Below are 9,880 nucleotides of genomic sequence, written 5' to 3'. Positions count from 1 at the left end.
CCCTCCTCCAGGGGATCTTCCCAACCCAGAGATCAAACTCGCATCTCTTAAGTCTCCTGTATTGGCAGGTGGGCTCTATACAGCAAAATGAATCAATCATACATATTCATATACCCCCTCCCTTTTGGCCCTTCTTCCTATTCAGGTCACCACAGTGCATTAAGCAGTAGGTAGAGCATGTTAATGGAACCACATTGAGCGAGTCACTACTTGTCATCCCTCGTCTGCACCCTGCCCCCTCCATGCCCTGTGCTACAGAGTGTGCAGGATGTTGCTCCTTGGGCTGTACCTCTACTCAGGTCAAGATACTTCAACTGACCTTAGTAGTGACAGGAAGATTATCAGAGTTATGGATAGGAGCAATGGTGGTTTGGTGGATATAGGCAGCTACTTGGAGGCATTTCCAAAATGAGTGTAGAGGGAGAGGTCTGGCTGGAGATGAGCTGGGAAGTTACCCACATGTGCTTGTAATCCAGGGAATGGGTGATATCCTCCATGGAGAATGTGTGGGATAAAAGGAGAAAAGAACTCTGGGAAATTCTAACACTTAAGGGCTGGATAGAGGCTGAGAGAAAAAGAGGCCCGTAAGAGCAATAGGAGAAGTGGCCAATAACAGTGGCGTGGTGACTGGACTGAGAATGTGTTTCAGTAAGGAGGAAGGCATCCACAGATCCAACGGTTACAGAGAAACCAAGATAGACGTGGCTGGAATTGTGTCTACCAGATATGGCCATACAGAGGTCAGTGGCAGCCTCGGAGAAAGTGTTTGAGTAGTGATGAGATCAGTGCATGTGGTGAGCAAGTTGACAGAGGAAATCTGGATTATTCGTTTCAGGTATTTTCCAGAGAAGGACGAGAAAGAGAAAAAGGAAGTGGCTATAAGCCTGTGTGAGGCAAAGGAAGGATCTTTAAAGGAAAGGAAAGCCCTAAGCAGGTATATTGGTAGAGGGGGATGGATCAGAGGAGTGAGAGAGTTGAAAGTAAAAAAAAAAACCGAGGGTAGGTGGGTTGGAGGAGATAGGAGGGATGGAAGTTTGAGTACAGGGTAGATGGGGAGGCTGGGGGACCTGGAGGTGTGGACAATAGCCATGTCCTTTCCTCTGGCCAAAAGAAAGAGTGGGTTACAGGTACAGGAAAGTTTGCACAGTGAAAGGAAATTGAGACTGGGCACATCTCCTATCAGCTACCTTTTCCTCACCAGTTCAGATCCTCTGGGCCTGATTGTCTCAGGGGCCTTTGGCTATTGCTTTGTTTCAGCCCATTCTCTCAATGGGCTCAGACACACTGACAAGGTGCAACCCTGCAGCTTCTTAGCTCTGGGCCCTGGCACTTTTCCTGCAGACACTGAGGCTTGAGACAGGGTGGGACGGCCTGGGGCACCCATGCATGGTGTAGCCTGGCAGAGCCTGGAGATGTGGAGGAGTTAATGCAGCCCAGGGGTACAAACTTTTGAACAAAGAAAACCTTTATATTGACTGTCATTCCTTTGTGCTAAGTTGCTTTAGTTGTGTCAGACTCTTGAGACCCCATGCACTGTAGCCCACCAGGCTCCTCTGTCCATGGGATTCTCCAGGCAAGAATACTGGAGTGGGTTGACATGCCCTCCTCCAGGGATCTTCCTGACCTGAGGACTGAACCCACATCTCTTATGTCTCCTGCATTGGCGGGGAAATTCTTTACCACTAGCACCACCTGGGAACCTTCCCTGGGAGTGCTCTCTAATAACTTACGAGGCTGAATCTTATGGCTTCTGTCTGTCAGAATGGCTGAATTTCAGCACTTTCTTATGATTCAACCAAATAGCACATAAAGCATTGTTCTGCCTTTTGGGGACCTCAGTTAAGAAACACTTAATGGTCTTATCAAAGTAGGAGGTATAGTCACCTACTGAACAGGAGCTCTCATTTTGTTTTTTTAAAGATCATGTTTAAGCATTTTTATATTCTATTTTTTGGCCATGCCATGTGGCATGCAGGATATTAGTTCCCTGACCTGGGATTGAACCCATGCCCCATGTAGTGGAAGCATGGTGTCTTAACCACTGGACCGCCAGGAAGTCCCATAAGCTTATTAATAGCTCTCATCTATTCAGCAATTCGTGAGTATCGGACAGTATGTTAATTGTTTTACATACATAATCTTATTAAGATATAAAGTAGGTATTATTTTTCCCATTTTACTCATGAGGGAACTGAGACAAAAAGAATTTTAATAACTTGTTCATGACCATACAGCTAGTAAATGGTGGATCCAGATATCAAACCCAAGTGTGTCTGGATTCTAAGCCTGCAATCTCTTTACAGCATTATGTTGTCTTGCCTAATATAAATGTGATAGTTACAGAAGACTGTTAAAAGGGATAGACTAGAAGTTGTGAGGGCCCAGCTGGATTTAAAATTATGAGTTCATAGTGGCTCAAATATATATAGTGGTACAGGGCTTCCCTGTAGCTCAGATGGTAAAGAATCTGCCTGCAATGCAGAAGACCCAGATTCAATCCCTGGGTCGGGAAGATCCCCTGGAGAAGAAAATGGCAACCCACTCCAGTAGTCTTGCCTGGAGAATTCCACGGACAGAGGAGCCTGGCGGGCTACAGTCCATGGGGTTGCAAAAAGTTGACATGACTGAGTGACTAACACAGACAGACAGTGTTCTCCAGCTGTGTTCAGCCATTTGGCCATAGGATCAGAGAAGGCTGGTAATTAAATTTATTCAGAAATGGTGTATGGTTTTGATAGTGAACAATGTACAGTGGAAAGAACAGGGAGCAAGGGGATTGAGGATATAAGAGAGTGCAGTGACTGACCATGGCATCCAGACTGGGTAAGTGAAAAGTGAGGCTCAGTGGAGGCAAACTAATAGGAAGGCAATGGAGGGGTTGTGAGCTTAAAGATCAGATTTATTGGGGAACAAACAGTTGGAAAGTCTGCAGGATAAGAGTTGTGGGGAGAGTGGCAAATTGGTTTGAAGGTATTAAAGGTGGAGTGAAAATCATTGGGAATGAGAAAGTCACGGCACTGTGAGGCCATGGCAGTGTATTGATCATCCTTATGGTCAAGTCTGGCCTTGCTGCCTGTTTTGTCAATAAAGTTTTATTGGAACACAGCCATGTCTATTTGTTTGCATATTGTTGATGGCTGCTTTCAAGCTGCAACAGTAGAGGCAGGTAGTTGCAAAAGAGCCAGTATATCCTACAAAGCCTAAAATATTTACTGTATGGTACTTAAAAATGTTCGGTGACCATGGTTTCGAAAATGCAATGGGGGAGTAAGGTGAATGGTGACATAGCTCTCCCTAACCCTCACCTTCACCCCGCATGTAGGCTGTGGAAGAGAATACAGCCTTGAGATGGCTTTATGGGACATGGTGCTGTAGGTGGGGAACTACCTTTCAATTAGCAACAGGAGATGGAGTGAATGTTCAGGGAAAAAGTGGACACATAGAAGTGGACTTTGTTTACCATGGTTAGAATTCCAGACTGTGCAGTGGAAATGTTGGGAGAGAGAGGAGGAGTTAAGACATTGGATAGAAAAGGGAGGAAGAGAGGATTGGCATTCAGATAACTGTTGGATTGTTGATGTCTAGCCAGAGCTTGCAATTTGGGTGGTGCCCAAGGATCACAGGCATAAAAAGGGAAGGAGGAATTTACCCAAGGTTCTCATTTGGGTCAGGCTGAGCTACTTCCAGATCGCCTCTAGTTTAGCTACGAATTCCAAATTCCAAAGGCAAGCTGCCCATGGCATGGTGGCTTCCAGGACAGCCCTAGGCCTCTCTAATTTCCTTGTTTTGGCGGTCTGAGAGAAATTTCATCTGGTAATTTTTGAATATAGAATAAAATCCTGTTTTTCCCCTAATGGAATATTCATGGATTTTGCTTTCTGTCAGTGGAATTAGAAAGATTGTAAATTTACTTTTTGGTCACCTAGTCAGAGAATGTGAATGCTGATAACTTTTGTTTTAAAGTAGTAAACTATTTTTTAAATATATCTTAAATTTTAAAAATGTATATCTATATATATAGAAGGCATTCCTAGGTCGGAGTCATCTCCTTTCTCTTTTCTATCTTGAATAGTGTTCAGAACCATAAGTTCCATCAAGGCAGGGACCATATTTGGCTTTTTCACTGTTGTGTCCTTACAGCCTAGGAATAGTAAAAACTCAATAAATTTTTGTTAGGTAAATAAGAAAAATGGTTTTTCCCTTAGTGGAATATGACTTAGGTGTTAATGCTGAAAATATTGGAAAATACGGTTTATGATTTTCCATGAAATCTAGTGCTTGCTCAAACTGCACAGAAAAAACCTATAGATTCTACCAGGTTTTAAAAAAGTACCACAGGGGACATTTTTAAAGAAATAAATGCTTTAGGAAGAATTCTGGTTTGAATTATATTAGCATTGGTAAATTTTTATGTATGTGTCCTTTTTAAAATGTTATTGTAGTATAGTTGATTTACAGTGTGTTAATTTCTGCTGTACACCAAAGTGATTCAGTTATACATGTATATATTCTTTTCCATTGTGTTTTATCACAGGATATTAAATATAGTTTCCTGTGCCCTATAGTAGGACCTTGTTGTTTATGGAAATACGTCATTTTCAACATGATTTTAAATGAATGATGTTTGAGGGGCCTGAGGTAAAATAGGAGGAAGAGACAGAAAATCTAAGTTTTCAGTGTCTCAGTCCTTTGGGGCTGCTATAATAGAAAAATCATAGACTGGGTGGCTTAAACAACAAACATTTATTTCTCACAGTTCTGGGGGCTGCTGGCAAGTCCAAGATCAGGTGCTGAAAGATTCAACATCTTCTGGGGACCTGCTTCCTGGTCCATAGATAGCCAACCTCTGGCCGTGTCCTCACACAGTGGAAGGGGCAAAGAGAGAGTGCATTTTATAAGTGCACTAATCTGATTCATGAGGGCTCCACCCTTATGATCTAGTACCTCCCAAGGTCGGTCCCCACTTTCAACATGTGAATTTTGGAGGGATGCAAACGTTCAGTGTATAGCTCTCTACTGCAATACGTTATAGTCAAAATCACAAATAGAATCATTGCCAAAGTTGGGAAGGAACATAGGAGATAAGCCAAAGAATTACAAATCTGGACCACCATGAGACGAATAGAAATTGAACCAGGGATCTTGTCTTGCCTTCATCTATGAATATTTTGAGAAAGAATGGGTAAGAGCATGGCTTCAAGTTGTTTGAGAGAGACCTTACTGAATTTGAGCTTTAGAAAGAGGCAGTATGGCATGGTGGTTTAGAATCTGGGCTAGTGTGTCTCGGCTCTACCACTTAGTAGCTGTGTGGCTTTGAGAAATTTATGTACCTTCTCTAGGCCTCAGTTTCTTCATCTGGATAGTGGAGTTTATAATTGTACCTCTCTTATAGGGTTGTGTGAGTATTAAATTAGTGTGTATATATATATTGGAGAAGGGCATGGCAACCCCCTCCAGTATTCTTGCCTAGAGAATCCCATGGACAAAGGAGCCTGGTGGGCTACAGTCCATGGGGTCACAAAGACTCGAACATGACTGAAGCAACTTAGTGTGTGTGTGTATATATATATATAATATTATATTTATTATATATTTATTGCAAATTTTAATATAATATTTAATATAGAATAATATTTAACATTAATAAAATTTAATTATTTATTATATAAATAATATTATTTATATGTAAATATATAAATATTTTTATATTTAAAATGTTTAAAGTTTATAAAAATTTAAAAACTTAATAAATATTTTAATAAATATATAATATATAAATATATTATTGTATACATATTAATATTGATAATAAAATATTTAATAAATATTTAACATGATAAATAGTATATATTTATTATATATTTATAATATATCACATATATATTTTATATATATATATATATATATACACCATAATCTGGTTCATAATAGGAACTCAAGAATCATTATGATAATAATGATAATGTTTGGTATCAAGTAAAAAGGACTCTTGTTTTACCAATTTAGTACCCAGTTCAATAGCCAAGTGAAAGATTTTGCTTAATTTTAACTTAGCCTTGGCCATTTTGGCACCATCAGCATATCATGGAAGAGGATTTACAATTTGTTGGGGGAGGTGGTCTGTATTTTTTAATCCTTTTCCCCTCTGAGTTTCTAAGTGAAGTGAAGTAAAAGTCATTCAGTCCTACCCTTTGCGATCACATGGACTATACAGTCCCTGGAATTCTCTAGGCCAGAATACTGGAGTGGGTAGCCTTTCCCTTCTCCAGGGGATCTTCCCAACCCAGGGATTGAACCCAGGTCGGCTGAGCCACCAGGGAAGCCCAAGAATACTGGAGTGAGTAGCCTATCCCTTCTCCAGCAGATCTTCCCGACCCAGGAATGGAACCAGGGTCTCCTGCATTGCAGGCGGATTCTTTACCAACTGAGCTATCAGGGAAGCCTGTCTTGAGTTTCTGCTGCTGCTGCTGCTAAGTCACTTCAGTGGTGTCTGACTCTGTGCGACCCCATATACGGCAGCCCACCAGGCTCCCCCGTCCCTGGGATTCTCCAGGCAAGAACACTGGAGTGGGTTGTCATTTCCTTCTCCAATGCATGAAAGTGAAAAGTGAAAGTGAAGTCGCTCAGTAGTCTCCGACTCCTAGCGACCCCATGGACTGCAGCCTACCAGCCCCCTCCATCCATGGGATTTGCCAGGCAAGAGTACAGGAGTGGGTTGCCTCTAGGACAATTCTAAAAATCGTGGCCTTTTCTTGGTGTACTTCAAAATAGTACCATAAGGTGGAGCTCTTCCCTTACTCTAGAATTCCGAATGGCTTGACTAAGACTTGACTATATAGAGAGTAATGAAAGCCGCTTAAAATTATGGTCTTGGTACACTAAAGGTAGTCCTGTATTTTAAAAGAATAACATTATAAAAAGTTCAAACTTTAACTATCTCACAATAGACAAGTACTTGCTTCTAGAAAAATCAAAACATCCATTTGAAGATTTTAGATTCAAAACAGAGACATGAGAAATTCTAAAATATTAGGCAATCTAAAATGAAATGCATAATATAAAGCACTTTACATAGTGAATGCCTAATGTATGTGTGTGTGTTACACATCTCAATCTCCTAAAGACTGTTAAAAGGTCTCAAATTGATGTCTGAATGTGCTTGCTCTTGGGAGGACTGGGTAAATCCAGGTCAGTTGTCTGAAGTCATTTGCTTTTATATTGCAGGTGTCTATCCCGGGTGTCTAGCATGGCTGTAGGCCTTCAGTGCAGATGAGGATGATGGATCCACCTATATACCTTGTGACCAGCACATGGTGAGAGATAGAATGTCAAATATTCTCACCCAGTTTATGACAAAAGTTCTGGATCCTCATTCAGGTTCAAGCAAACCAAATCTAATCACAGGGAATATCAGAGGCTGGTACAACTTGGATGGATGGGGTTCCTCAGGGCTTAATCAGGAAATCTTAGTTCAGTCAGAAGAGGGTATCAACTGGGTAGTGGGATTGTGAATAATTTTTTTGTATATATGCCAGTGCAGGAGATGCAAGAGACCTGGGTTCAGTCCCTAGGTTGGGGAGATCCCATGGAGGAGGTAATGGCAACCCACTCCACTATTCTTGCTTAGGAAGTCCAATGGACAGAGGAGCCTGGCATGCTACACTACATGGGGTCGCAAAGAGTCAGGCACAACTGAGGACACACACAGTCGGTTTGTCATAGCTTGCCTTCCAAGGAGCAAGTGTCTTTTAATTTTATGATGGCAGTCACCATCCACAGTGATTTCGGAGTCCAGGGAAATAAAGTCTGTCACTGCTTCCACTTTTTCCCCTTCTATTTGTCATGAAGTGATGGGACCAGATGTTGTGATCTTGGATTTTTTAATGTTGAGTTTCAACCAGCATTATTGTCACTCTCCTCTTTCACCCTCATCAAGAAGTTCTTTAGTTCTATATATATATATTCTGATATGAATTGAAAATCTTTTATAAAATTGGCTAATATTTTAGAAGAATTCTTGGTGTTGATGCCCAAGAATCGGAGACAGTCCCAGCTGCGGGGTTGCAGCTCTTCCAGCCACCTGACAATGTCATCTCACTTAGTAGAACAGCTGCCGCCCCCGCACAACAACAGCAATAACTGTGCGGAAGGTGAACAGTCTTTGCCACCGCCTGCTGGCCTCAACAGTTCCTGGGTGGAGCTGCCCATGAACAGCAGCAATGGCAATGAGAAGAATGGGGGGCTAGAGCTTGTACCCTCCTCATCCTCCATCCACAATGGGGACATGAAGATTCTTTTGGATGCACAGAATGAATCCAGACAGAGCAGTTCAAGAGGCAGTTCTCACAGTGACAGCCCTTCCCCACAAGAAGATGGGCAGATCATGCTTGATGTGGAAATGCACACCAGCAAGGACCATAGCTCTTAGTCAGAAGAAGAAGTTGCAGAAGGAGAGAAAGAGGTGGATGCTCTGAAGAAAAGTGTAGACTGGGTGTCCGATTGGTCCAATAGACCTGAAAATATTCCACCCAAGGAGTTCCACTTCAGGCACCCTAAATGTTCTGTTTCCTTAAGCATGAGAAAAAGTGAAGCCATGAAGAAAGGGGGGATCTTCTCCACAGAGTTTCTTAAGGTGTTCATTCCATTTCTCTTCCTCTCCCATGTTTTGGCTTTGGGGCTAGGTATCTACATTGCAAAATGACTAAGCATGCCTTCTACCAGCACCTACTGAGGGAAGAGAAGAGCCCCTGGGCCAGCGTGAGACTTGTGAAGTGGTGTCTTGTCACAGTAGTTTATTTGAACTTGAGACCATTGTAAGCATGTCCCAATCTCCTCCCTCTTTTTACATATCCAAGTTCCAGTAACTCTCAAATTCAATATTTTATTCCAACTCCGTTGAGGCTTTTTACTAACCTCATTCCCTTTTTGGCCTGTAAAACACTTCTGCTGCTTCTACTGCTGCTAAGTCGCTTCGGCCATGTCCGACCCTGTGCAACCCCATAGACAGCAGCCCACCAGGCTCCCCCATCCCTGGGATTCTCTAGGCAAGAATACTGGAGTGGGTTGCCATTTCCTTCTCCAGTGCATGAAAGTGAAAAGTGAAAGTGAAGTCACTCAGTCATGCCCGACTCTTCACGACCCCATGGACTGCAGCCTACCAGGCTCCTCTATCCATGGGATTTTCCAGGCAAGAGTACTGGAGTGGGGTGCCATTGCCTTCTCCATAAAACACTTCAGAATTTCCTAATAAGAGTTTACTGTTGTTTAGAAATTTGCAAGGGCTTCTTTTCCACAAACGCCACCAGCAGATTTAAGTTTGTCAAGACTGCCGTTGTCTTCTCTCAGTACCACCAGACCTAGACCTGCACCATTCATGGTATAAATCTTACTCTTTCAAGATAACTCCCACTGTCTCTTCCAATGAGACCAGGTTGCAAATGATATGAAAGCTACATGTTGTTTTGTTTTTCAAGACAAAGGGATGCTTGAATTTATACTTATGAAAAGAGAAAACAAAACAAATAAAACAGACAAAATACGACACAAGGAAAAAAAATATCCTGGGCAATAAAAAGTTATTTTAAACCAAAAAAAGAAAAAGAAAAATTCTTCACAATGAATATATAGTATTTTCGTAATCAAAATAAAGTAACCCAATCTCATTCTGGAAGAATGAACAAACAAAATAAACAAAGGTGAAAACTAGATGATATCCAAAGCTCTGGTCTTGGAGGGGAGCCCATAGTATCACCAAAACTAAAATATGGGCTAAATATGGGTGTTAACCCTGGGGTATGGAGCCAAGAGTCCAGGTTCTACGTGATGAGAACAAACATAAGTTGATTTGACAACAACGCATATAGTGGTGGTGAGTGATTCT

At 41.8% G+C, this 9,880-nt stretch overlaps 1 pseudogene; it reads left to right on the top strand.

The window, feature by feature from the left end:
* Nucleotides 1–7,871: 7,871 nt before the first annotated feature.
* LOC102391273 lies at nt 7,872–9,040 on the top strand (annotated as a pseudogene).
* Nucleotides 9,041–9,880: the final 840 nt, after the last annotated feature.

Source organism: Bubalus bubalis, chromosome X (genome assembly GCF_019923935.1).
Source record: "Bubalus bubalis isolate 160015118507 breed Murrah chromosome X, NDDB_SH_1, whole genome shotgun sequence".
Lineage (NCBI taxonomy): Eukaryota > Metazoa > Chordata > Mammalia > Artiodactyla > Bovidae > Bubalus > Bubalus bubalis.
The sequence above is the reverse complement of the archived record's forward strand: the minus strand, read 5'-3'. Positions and strand labels throughout refer to the sequence as shown.